General features: G+C 35.7%; 1 pseudogene; it reads right to left on the bottom strand.

Moving 5' to 3' along the window:
• Nucleotides 1-1,273: 1,273 nt before the first annotated feature.
• On the bottom strand, nt 1,274-12,019 carry LOC109115902 (wall-associated receptor kinase-like 1; annotated as a pseudogene).
• Nucleotides 12,020-13,077: the final 1,058 nt, after the last annotated feature.

Raw genomic sequence — 13,077 nt, 5'->3', positions numbered from 1 at the left:
ATGTGCTTTTGTCGTTACCTGTGGAAGGGAATTTCACCAACTTGATATCAACAATGCCTTTTTGCATGGTGATTTACATGAAGAGGTCTATACAACCATTCCACTTGGATTTCCTTCTTCTTCAAAGAACAAAGTGTGTAAACTTCATAAATCACCATATGGGCTCAAGCAAGCTTCTAGATGCTAACTTGATAAATTTGCCTCTGATCCCAAAGGCATTGGGCTCTCTCAATCGAGGGTTGATTATTCACTCTTTGCTTATTCTCAACATAATAATTTCATTGATGTTTGGCCTGTATATGTTGATGATCTTGTAAGTGTTGATCTAGTTCACAATACAAGAAAAACAAGCTAAGCCGACGCTCACTAAACCGTCGGCTTAGCCATTTCAACCGCCGGCATAGACATGAGCCAGCGGTTCAATGGCCGCCATCTATAGTTGTGTCGCCCTAGGTCATGGACACCGGCTTAGAAGACAAAGACCGCCATCCTAGGGACCCGGTCCAACCATTCTTTTGCTAGTGGTGTTTAGAGAACCGCCGGCTTATATAGTGCACGACAACAATTCAAACTGCCGTTAATGGATGCCTTGACCGCCGGTTTAGTTATTGGGCCGGCGTCTCTGACCGCTAGTTTAGTTATTGAGCCGACACCCTTGACCATCGGCGGCGTATATTCATTTGTCATTTCCATAAACCGCCACCTTAGTTAAAATTTGTAATCAAATCCGGCTTTTTTAACCGCCGGTTTAGACTTAATTGTCATCTAAATAAACCACCACCATAAATGTTATATTTCATCAAAGGTGGCGGTTCGGACCGCCGGCATAGACATTATATAAACCGCGGGTTTAAGTATAGTGATTTGCCAAAGGTGGCGGTTTGCATGACCGCCGATGTAGGTTTAATTTTCTTTTTTTTTTAATTAAGAATGTCAGTTTAAACCTGCTGAAACCTAAAGCATAATTATGAAACTGAAACCTGAAACAAGAATTCAATACAATCCATTTTGATAATCTAATTTGCACTTATACTCAAGTTCTAGTAAGCTGATATACACTTAATCGAAACATAAATCTACTAAAATTAGTTCATGTAAACTCAACAAAGCAGGGCAACAGAAAGAAACCCCCAAAGGCATAAACAAATTATAACCACGACCATATCCCCAACCCTACTTAATATTGAAACTTAAAAAAAATAGACACTAAAAATAATAATTGTAAAAAAAAAAACAGACAAAATAAACACCCCAAAACTTTCCTTCCCCACTCTCACTCGTTTAAACGACCCAAAGACAGTTTACATGTGCTCTTGTCTGCAATCAAACACCATTTGCTGCTTACACTCTGGAGGCCATTCACCTTGCTGACCTTCCCCAGTTTGGGCCCTTCCGCTTTTCTGCAGTTCAGAGCATTGAAGTGGACGATAAGATATAAGCAAAACCCAACAAGTAAATTGGACAAATCAGAATTTTGGCTTCTTCAAGAGCTTTTGGGTCAAACTCTTCCCTGGATACTATTCATTCTCCGTGCTACAAGAAAGTTATGTATATTGGTAAGAGCTGCAATTAAAGAATTGATACAATAACTACCAAAAAAAGATACAGTAAAATGCAATTTTACCCAATTGCTTTCTGTAGGATAAGTTCATCCTCCTCAATCATATGATAAGTTTTTGTCAAAGCAGAGTTTTTGAAATAAGGATTAGTATCAAAAAAGAATTCCAACTTGAACCCCTTTGGATTATCAATCCTACACCACTTGATGTCCTTGAGATACTTGAGTGCCCCTTCATCACACTCTGAAATCTGAACTCCCGAAAATGCAAAAAGTCAATCACTTTAGAAACAATCAACAAGGAAAATTTGTAGATCATGTTCCCTTACCTCCTCTGCTAGAATTACATTGGTCTTCATAGCAGTGAACCAGAAATTAGGAACTCCCTTCTCTGCTCGAATGCATAAGTGAATGATCAGACATGGTAGACAAAAATCTAACAAAATTTAAAAACTAATAAAAGCAACCAGATTTGCTCTCATCAGGCACCTTCTGCACCTTTGTCCTCTTCTTGATCTGCTGCAGCTTCCCTGATCTATTTGGCACATGTTTTTATTGTTCTATTCCCAGGGAGATTCAAAAGCTTAAGAATCTAACTACATTGATTCTTTGGTAGAACCATTTATCCGAGGAGATTTCTCCTGAACTTGGGAACTGCAGTAGCCTGGAGTTGCTTGCTTTGAATGACAAGCTTTCACTGGAAACTTAAGATCACTGCACAGCTTGTGATTACTGCACAGCTTGTGATCACTGACAATGCTTTCACTGGAATGCTCACAGGGTCACAGTTTTACTAGTTAACTGGGTGGTTAGCCTGTTCAAATCATGGAAACCATCATTTAAGCAGGACCCAGAAGGGTGACTGGGTTATTAGCTGTACAGTCCAGTCCAAGCTTGACAACACTAGTGGGCACCATAGAAGTGAAATGATACATTTGCTATCCTTGCAAAGATGCTGGAGTTTGAAGATGGAGTAAAATTATAATCAGAGAAGGGAATTAAAAATTTTGGTTATTAAGGTAAGTTGAGGGAGGATAGAATTTAGTGTCTTGTGCCTCAACTTGATATTGTAACACTAATATTGGGAATTATTTCCCCCCTCGTTCTTTTGTTAGGTGCTGCCTCAGTTCAAATTCTCCCAAGTCCAGACAAGTTCAGTCAGTAGGCATATAGAATGTTTTATTGTACTCGTATTGAACAGGTGCATATTCGGTGGGCTAGAGTGCTGCAACAGTTTTTTTTGGAGTTACAGTGGCTGATTTCACAAATGATTGGAGACCAATTATATTGTGATAGTTTTTTGTATATTACTGATTCACTGTAAATGATATAGTGATACTTTTTGAGTAGTTCTTGAAACATGTTCTTTTTTACAGAAGAGGGTGCCCTAGTTCTTGATACATGTTCTTTTGTACAGCAAAGTGTGCCCCTCCCTTCTCATTCACATACTATTAATACAATACTTTTTGCCAAATTATCCAAAAAAAAAAAGAAACTGAATAAAACCTTCATATTACAAATCCCTAAGACAGGACCCTGATGAAAATCAGTTATATTTGCTCTTCCCTAGAAAGTAAGTCAACAATGAATTTGCACTCCTAGGGATCTATCTACATTAGATGTTCAATTTTTACTCCCAAGTACAGCCAAGTTCTGTCAGCTCCTCAAAACAAAATGTTTCATTGTACTCTCTGTCTAGACAAAGGATCAACTAGGAAATTTATTGATCTTGCTACTATTAGACGAAACTCTATTATATTAGACTTATGAAGTAGAACTCTACTCCTATGGATATTTGAGTGTGTTTCTTGTCCACAGTGGACTCTATTAGACGAAACTCTATTATATTAGACTTCTGAAGTAGAACCCTACTCCTTTGAATATTTGAGTGTGTTTCTTGTCAACAATATTTCTGTCAAGGCTTGTAAACATATTGGAAAAGGTTAGGTACCTTTGGATGGTGGAATCACTGCAGCACATAGATCAACCAAGATAAATGGCTTTGGTATGTCTTGTCCATGATTTTTTTTATCAGTGTCTTGTCCATGATTTTTGAGCTTTAGCAATATTTTATTAGATATGGATACATATACTTGGTTTTAACTGTACCCAGCTAGGAGTAAGTCTGTCAACAGGTGAGATCTGGGTCAGGACAGATCTCTAAAAGATGTGGAGGAAAGCTTTCCTAGCTAGGGGGAGAAGTAAATGCAAAGAACATGTTTAGAATTTTGGAGGAGGAAGAAACATATTTGAAGGGGGATGAAGAGCAAGTGAAGGAGGAAGGCAGAGAAGACAACGACTCTCTAAAAGATGTGGAGGAAAGTTTTAGGTATGGGGGTTTATCGGGAAGTTGAAAATTGAGAAGACTTACAGAGTTGTATTTAGGCTACTCAATGCAAGTTGTTAAAGAAGTGAGAAGTTGCAGTTCTAGGGGAAAGGGAAGGAGAGGAAGAGGCTTGTAGGGAGTTTCGAAGAGCTTTGTAAGTGTTTTTGGAAATGTCTGTTTTGTTATGTTGAGTGGTTGAGGGTAAAAGTGTGGTTTTTTGGGTAGTATCTCGGAGGGTAGGCGTTGTTGGTGCCTTTGTTTTGGCTCAGGGTGATTCTGGTTGAACATTTGTAAATCATACATTTTTATTTTATAAAATTTTTTATATTTATCTTAAAAAAAGTTTATCCTGGTTAAGGCATTTCTTTCCTAGAATGAATGATCTTTAGGTTTGGGTCTCTTTCTGCCTATTTGATGGCCTTTTGTGGGTAGGGGTGAGAAAAAAAAAACTGAACCGAAAAATCGGTTAATTGAACGGTTGGTTCGGTGTTTTAAAAAATCTGAAGGTATCGGTTCGGTTTCGGTTAACTAATATAGAAAACCGGTGGTTAATTGAACCGACCGGTATACATATATTTCTATATTATATATATATGTATATTATATATTATATATTTTACATATTATAAATTAATAAATATGCATTGTATATATAAATATATATATATTTATAATATATGATATATTATTTATTATTTAAAATATAATATTATATATATATATTTATTTTTTTTATAATATATATTGTAAAAAAACCGAAAAACCAATGAACCAAACTAACGGTTAACCGAACTCGATCAACTGATTAACCGATTGGTTTCAATTTGATTTCGACTAGCAGTTTTCCAAAAACCAGTAGTACCGGTTCGGTTACATAAAAAGGCCCACTAACCGAATCCGTGAGCACCCCTATTTGTGGGTGCTCTTGTTCTAGCGATTTTTACATCTTTCAATCCTTTAATTTCTAATGAAAATGATGAAAAGGTAGAGAAAGAGAGGGGGTTGGGGGGAGAGCAAAGAGAAGAGAATGAGTACTCAAGATAATAAGTGTAGGGACTAATGACAAGCTTTACTCACATGCATAAGAAAGCATGGGAGAGTCCAGGAGATATGATGTTAAATAGAGGCAGGATTAGATGAAAAAGAAATGGTAAGGATCGGAGACGAAAAATGTTTTTGACTTTTTTCATGTGTGGTAATGTTCATGATGTTTATGATTGTCTATGGTTCTAAATTTCTACATAAATCCAACACTAGATAGTTTATCGTAAAACAAATGGAAATGTAATAGAAGATATGTTATTATATTAAGATCATTTGTTCAAGTGTGCTAGCCTTTAGGTAGGTGAAGTTAATGCGATTTGGAAGAAGGGAGAAAATCTAATTATAATCAAATTTAGATGGTCAAAATAGAGAACCATGTGAAGGATCCTAATCAAGGCGTGATTTTCTTTTCAATCATTTCGGAGAGAGAAGATGAATTGCCTTGGTCCAAGGATAGAGAACAGTCCCATGAGTGAATATGGTGCCTCTAATTATCTGGTGAGGAAAGATGCTTTCTCTCTCTCTCCATTTGTTGTTAACAAATTGTCAAAAAATGAAGATTTACATGGTGTTTGGAAGCATGGGTGCTTTTGGGGACCGATTTTTAAGAAAAAATGTCTATGCTTTCAAGACCCGTTTTTTACAAAAAAATACTTCTGCCACGTAGGTAGTGAGCAACACTATGCTGTTTGATAAGGTAATTTTCATCACCGTTTTTCATGAATGTGCTGATAGGTAAACACCACATAGGATACACATCAATCAGCTGTTGGGGGAAACGGTTCATCCATGCATGAAATGCTAAAATTTTTTGACACATGTCCGATTTTTTAATAATCGACTGAACCAAAGAATAAGATACATGGACATTTGTTGAAATGCCTATGTAGATCCGACGTGGCACTATTTTTTTGAAAAACGGCCCCAGTTCCAAACATCCCCTAAGCTAGTGAAAATGGAGGTGTTTGGGACCTTTGCTGATTTATGAGAAACCGGTGCCATGTTAGAGCCACATCAGCAATAGTTAGTATTGAATATCTTGTTTGGTTGGCCCATTTCTAAGAAATCAAAATCAGAAAACCGGTTAGAAATTGATTATGCAAATTGGTTCTAATGAGGAATTGTCATTTTCAATGATTCCTCTTTTTCAGTTTTTTTTTTTTTTCTTTTTGCTGGATGACTTGGCACTTGACATGGAGCCATGAAAATGTTTCAACAGCGAAAAATCATTGTTGAGAATACTACCAAATAAACTTATTGCCAATTTCTCAAAAATCAACTTAATTATGTGACAAGAATGGAACCAAACAAATAAATATTACCCATTTCTGAAAAAATAGCGATTCTTGAAACCAATGGTTTCTGAAAAATCGCAATTGAGTAATCGACAATGATACCAAACATCTTTAGGGCCCCACACTTCATTAAAATTTGAAACCCAACAAAAGAGTGGCATGTTAATTCCTTTTGTATTGGAGAAACACCCATGTGTCTCATTGTTTGGTTCAGCCGACTATTAAAAAACCGGGCATGCCTTGAAAATCGGGAATTTGGTGTTTCATGCATCGTGAACCATTTCCCCCAATGGTTGACTGATGTGTATCCTATGTGGTGCTTACCTGTCACCACATATATGAAAAACGGTGATGAAAAAAATTATCTTACCAAATAGCATAGTGTTGCTCACTGTCTACGTGGCAGAAGCGTTTTTTTGTGAAAAATGGGTCTTGGAAGCATGAACATTTTTTCTTGAAAATCAGTCTCAAAAAGTGCCTATGCTTCCAAACACCATGCAAATTGAACTCTCTTTAGATCTAAGAGTCAGATTGTGACTTCTCTTAAAAGAAGTTGTGTCGATTCTCTTAATTTATACCCCACCTCCCACTTCTCTTGCAGTAAGGATTAGGGGGTCAAAATATAAGTGAGATTTAAATGGGTTTTGAGGCATGGGGGGCCATGACTCCCCTTTGCCACTTCTGGCTCTGCCTCCGGTTTCAAGTTCAAGCAGAAAACATCAGTTGTAGCAGGGTAGGTTCCGGTTCCAAAAATTAGGAACCGATCCCTACAGGGTAGATTCCAAGTTCTGCCATGGAACAGAACAATATTCACCCCTACTTGATAGGACTGCAACTCGGGTTATCCCAAGTTAGTATTTTATACTACTTTCGGCTGAATTGGACCTTTAGGCTCGATTCATTCAAAATTTGACAAAAATCCAAACTAAGCCTGTCTAAATTGCACCTCTATACCGCCCAACCCCCAAAGTACATGATAGTTCTCTATATTTTACCCCTCAAATGCTAATATGTATAGTATACTGTTCACTTTTATACGATGAACTCGTGCCACACAAACCCACCTTGTATTGGCATGTGCCCCATTATGTGACATTGGGTCCTATAAGTTGTGTTAATGTTTTTTCAATTGTCCTAAAAAACCGTTAATTCATAGGCTAGTTTGATTCATTTTATATTTTATCATAAAAATATAAAATAATTATATTTTATATTGACCAAGTACCGTTAATTCTAACCCTTTTCCTCTCCCATCCGAGTCTTACCTGAACTGGTTAGCATGTGCCTTAGGCTTTTGGAGTCACTATTAAAGCAAAATGTTTTTGAATATCATTCCCAGGGGTCTCATCACCTCCATTTCTTCAATTGATGGGTGGTATCTCCATTCCTAGTCTAAATGAGCCGTTTCCCAACACTCACCTATACAAAATTGCTCATGATCCAAACTATCAATGGACTATGGAAGAAGAAATCACAGTTCTTGAACACAACCATACTTGGTCAATAGTTGATCTTTCTCCTAATAAGCAGCCCACTAGTTGGATGCTAAAGATATACACAAGTTGAAGGATATGATTACCTTGAAACTTATGATGTGTTTGCGAAGCTTGTCACACACTAATGTTTACTGGTTCCTGTCATTATCTATGGGAGGGAACTCCACCAACTTGATATGAACAGTGCATTTTTGCATGGTGATTTACATGAAGAGGTCTATACAACCATTCCACTTGGATTTCCTTCTTTTTCAAAAAACAAAGTGTGTAAACTTCATAAGTCACTATATGGGCCCAAACAAGCTTCTAAATGCTAGTTTGATAAATTTGCCTCTGCTCTCAAAGGCATTGGGTTCCCGCAATCGAGTGTTGATTATTCACTCTTCATTTCTTCTCAACATAATAGTTTCATTGGTGTTTTGGTCTATATATGTCGATGGTCTTGTAACTACAAGTGCTGATCCAGTTCACATAGAAAAACTTTTAAACATATTTAGATGGTTGTTTCCATCTTTAAGCATCTCGTTGCATTGTGTTATTTTCTTGTGCTCAAGGTTATCTGGTCTAATTCTAGTACATTTGTTTGTCAAGGTAAGTATGCTATGGGTGTTTTGACAGATGTGTGTGTGATGTCTGTGGAACAACAATTGATTACCTAGATAGTCTGCTTCTTAGTGATCCAGCCTAGTATCAATGTTAGTTGGATGCTTGGTGTATCTCACTATCACCAAACTCAAGCTTAGTTATCCTATCCATGTATTAACACCATTTCTTAACATGCCTAGAGAAGAACATATGGTAATAGCACGATGTGTACTTTAGTATAACTAAGTTGATCCTGGTTAAGGCATTTTCTTTCCTAGATTAATGAATGATATTTAGGTTTGGGTCTCTTTCTTCTTATTTGATGGCCTTTTGTGGGTGCTCTTGTTCTATCGATTTTGACATCTTTCAATCATTTCTATGAAAATGAAAAGAGAGAGAAAGAGAGGGGATTGGAGAGAGAGCAGAGAGAAGAGAAAGAGTACTCAAGATGATTAGTGTAGGGACTAAGAGAGTTTAATTAGGAGATATGATGTTAAACAGAGGCAGGTTTAGATGAAAAAGAAATGATAGTTCATAGTAAAACAAATGGAAATGTAATAGAAGATGTTATTACATTAAGATCATTTGTTCAAGTTTTCTTGTGAACCGTGAAGCAATATTTGAACATATCCTCATCCTCACTTATCCCATCATGTGTCCTAGCCTTTAAGGAGGTGAAGTTAATGTGATTTGGAAGAAGGGAGCAAATCAAATTATAATCAAGTTTAGATGGTCAAAATAGAGAAGCATGTGAAGGATCCTAATCAAGGGATGATCTTCTTTTCGAACACTCCAAAGAGAGAGAGAGAGAGGTGTTTGGGATCAAGGCAATCCATCCTCTCTCTCTTTCTCTCTCTCTCTCTCCATTTGTTGCCAATAAATTGCCAAAAAATGAAGATTAAGCTAGTGAAGATGGAGGAGGTGTTTGGGATTAGGGCTGTCCACGGTTCGGTTCGAACAATGGACAATTTTTGCAATTTGAACCGGTCCTACTGGTTATTTAATTTTTCCAAACCGAAACTAAATCGGTACCACTGTTTAATCTATCCGTTGATTTTTTTGACTGGTTCAGTTCTTCGGTTTTTTAGTTTTTTTATATTTATAATATATATTATATAAATATAATATATGTAAATATTTATATATAATATATAATATATTTTTCAATAGATTATTATAAATATAATATATAGAAAATATGTGACATATATAAAATATACATATAAATGTATATACTGGTCAGTTCGGTTAACCATCGGTTTTCTTCTAAGGTAACTGAAATGGTCCTTCGGTTTTTCAAAAATGCCAAACCAAACCAGTCCTTCGGTTCCTGTTCGGTTTTTCATGGACACCCTTATTTAGGACCATTGCTGATTTATGAGAAATCAGAGAACCGTTAGAGCCACATCAGCAGTTTAGAAGTCAGTATTGAATATCTTGTTTGGTTGGCCAATCGCTAAGAAATCAAAATCTGAAAATTGGTTAGAAATTGATTATGCAAATTGGTTCTAAATGAGGAATTGTCATTTTCAATGATTCGTCTTTTTTAGTCTGATTCTTTTTCTTTGTTTTTTTGTTTTTTTTTTGTTTTTTTTTGCTGGATGACTTGACAAACAAATAAATATTACCCATTTCTGAAAAATTAGCAGTTCTTGAAACCAGCAGTTTCTAAAAACCACAATTGAGTAATCGACAATGATGCCAAACATCTTTAAAGCCCTACATATTATTAAAATTTAAAACCTGACAAGAGTGGCATGGTGCTTTTGAATTGGAGATCGCTGGTCTATGCGACGACCACAGTTGCCGTAGATGCGATCTCATTTCGAATGTGCAGTTGAATGCCATGTTGAGAGTTTTTACTTTTAGGAGGTCTGTCTCGAGGTTTACATATTGGATTTATTTAAATTAAACTCTCTTTAGATCTAATTAACGGTCAGAGTGTGACTTGTGCTTAAAAGAAGTTGTGTTGATTCTCTTAATTTGTACCCCCCACCTCCCACTTAAAAGAAGTTGTCTTAACATACCCGTAAATTAAGTATTTTGTTATGCAAATTTTATCCACCAAAAGACAGATGAACAAATCATTCAGTTCAGTCACAACATTTAATAAGATGATCAGTAGACCTGTCGGTTAGAGTTCAGTTACAGGTCATTTGTATAAAATGTTGGTAAACATTGTAGCTACCCATAAGGATAAGCATGCATCAAAACTTAAAATATAAAACATATTTATAAGTAGTAAAGTAATATATATATATATATATATATATATATATATATAAAATTAAAACTGCTATCAAACTCTCAATAGAAAGCAAAAGGGACACAAGAACAGATGACTAAATGCTCCTGAATAAGCTCTACACGAGTACAGCTTGAAGCAGCAATTAAAATAAACTATGAAACTCGAGTGTGATATTTTGCAAGAAAACTAAATGAAATATTCTACAACCTAATCAAAATGACTACAATGAAGTAGTGAGCAATAGTGGTTCTTTGTCTCGTGTCAACATGCTGCCACTCCTACTTGTACATGTGGTTGAAGTTGATCCAGCATCCCATAAGCCTGGTGGTTCAACCGTGGAGCACTCCACCTCTAGGTTATTGTTTTGGCAAACAAAAGAAGTCGTTTCCCTTGTCTTTAGTCCCTCGAAAAAAAAAAAAAGCTCCATTGCAACTTCTTTCATCGTGGGCCTTTTCTTACTATTCAAATTCAAACATCTCTTTGCAAGGTTTGCAATCGCCAAAATCTCCTTTTTACCTTGTTTTACAATATGTGCATCAAGAATCTCAAAAAGGAATTCCTTTTCTATGGAAGAAACAAAGTAAGTAGCCAGGTTTCTCTCTTCTGGGGTCTAGTGGAGGAAATTGGCATCTCTCCAGTTAGGAGTTCTACAAGGACTACTCCAAAACTATAAACATCACTCTTTTCTGTGATTTGGCTGGACTGAAAGTATTCTGGGTCCAAATACCCAAAGGTCCCTTGTACTATGGTGGTCAAATGAGTTTTGTCCGTTGTTATTGTTCTTCAAGTTCCAAAATCTGACACTTTAGCCCTAAATTTGTCATCTAAAAGGATATTTGAAGACATTACTTAATGTCTCTATGATAGATAGATTGGCACCGAAGCTGCTGAATGTAGGTAAGCAAGTGCTCCTGCAACCTCTGCAGCAATTCTTAAACGATATTCCCATTAAAATATATAATCCTCGCTCTCATCATTGATGTGATCAAAAAGATTTCCATTGGAGATGAATTCGTAAACCAGTAAAGGAACTTCTGTCTCTAAGCAACATCCTAGTAATTTGACAACATTCTTATGGTTGATTTGTGCAAGTATGACAACCTCACTAATGAATTGCTCAACTTGATTGCCATCTAGTATTTTTGACTTTTTAATTGCGATAATTCCTCCATCTATAGCATGCCTTTTTATATACTGTGCCTTGTCCCCCTTGACCAAGAATCCAATTCTCGTTATAGTTGTCAGTTGCCTTTTCTACTTCTTCTGCTTTGAAAACTTTTGTTTTCTCAATGCTACCTTTTTTGTTCTAGTAATAAACCGCCATTTCTTTTGAACAACTTTTCTTTGCGTTTCTTCATCTTTCTTGTCTTGAAGACTTTATACAACCAGTAACCAACAGCAAGTAACAATAATAGTCCTACACTCAGACCCACCGCTGCAAAATCCATAACAATTAATATAATAGTTCATGGCTGAAAGTTGTGAATTCACTATAGCTTACAATATTTCTTTTGCTGTTATTTTTCTTTTCAAGTAAACGTTAATTTTCATTCATAACTTCCATGTACAAGGTTGGGTTTTCACCTTGCAAAATTTTTCAATATTAATAGTGCCGAAGACTACTTTTATAAAGCCATATATGGAATGTTGCATCTTGTGAGGCGGCAAGCTCATGATGAGGATCTCACCATTAGAGAATATCAACCTATTTAGGTAGAGGGGTCAATTGGATAGATTTGGTCCAACCTGATCCAGTCCAATGTGAGTCCACTTATTAATGGATTGGACCCAATCCAGTCCAAATCCAATCCAATCCATTAAAATGTAAGTGGATTGGATTGGATTCAATCCAAACCGAATGAAATATCAAAAATTATATAAAAGCACTTTCAGCATTGAAAAAAAAATACTTTTATAAAAGTACTTTGATAAAAATATTTTCATAAAAAAGCTTTTACAAAAGCACTTTATTGAAAGTACATCGAAAAAGTGCTTTTTGTAAAAGTCCTTTTATAAAATACTATTATAAAAGCACTTTACACTTTTGTAAAAGCACTTTTCGAAAAGTATTTCCATAGACTTCTATAGAAGTACTTTTGTAGAAGTGTTTTTGTAAAAGTACTTTCATAAAAGTGCTTTCGTAAAAGGTACTTTTATAAAAGTACTTCCATAGAAGTGTTTTTATAAAAGTACTTTCATAGAAGTGTTTTTGTAAAAGTGCTTTCGTAAAAGTACTTCGGATTTCATAAAATTACTTTTATAAAAGTGATTTTATAAAAACATTTTGGTAAAATTGCTTTTATAAAAGTGATTTTATGCTGTTTTCAGTTTTGATTGATTTTGAATTGGGTAAGGGTTTGGCCTCATGATCGTATTATTGGAAATTTGGTTTAGGTCTAATTCAAACCAATAAGAATATGAACCAATTTATTTTGGATTGGCCCAATCCAATAATTGTTATGGACCGTCCAAATCTAATTTGATAAGGTTTGGATCGGATTGGATCCAAACCAAAACTGGTTGAT

The sequence above is a fragment of the Nelumbo nucifera genome, chromosome 7, assembly GCF_055504915.1.
Source record: "Nelumbo nucifera cultivar China Antique chromosome 7, China Antique-T2T, whole genome shotgun sequence".
NCBI classification, from domain to species: domain Eukaryota; kingdom Viridiplantae; phylum Streptophyta; class Magnoliopsida; order Proteales; family Nelumbonaceae; genus Nelumbo; species Nelumbo nucifera.
Note: the sequence above shows the minus strand (reverse complement) of the source record. Positions and strands in the feature narration are given on the sequence as shown.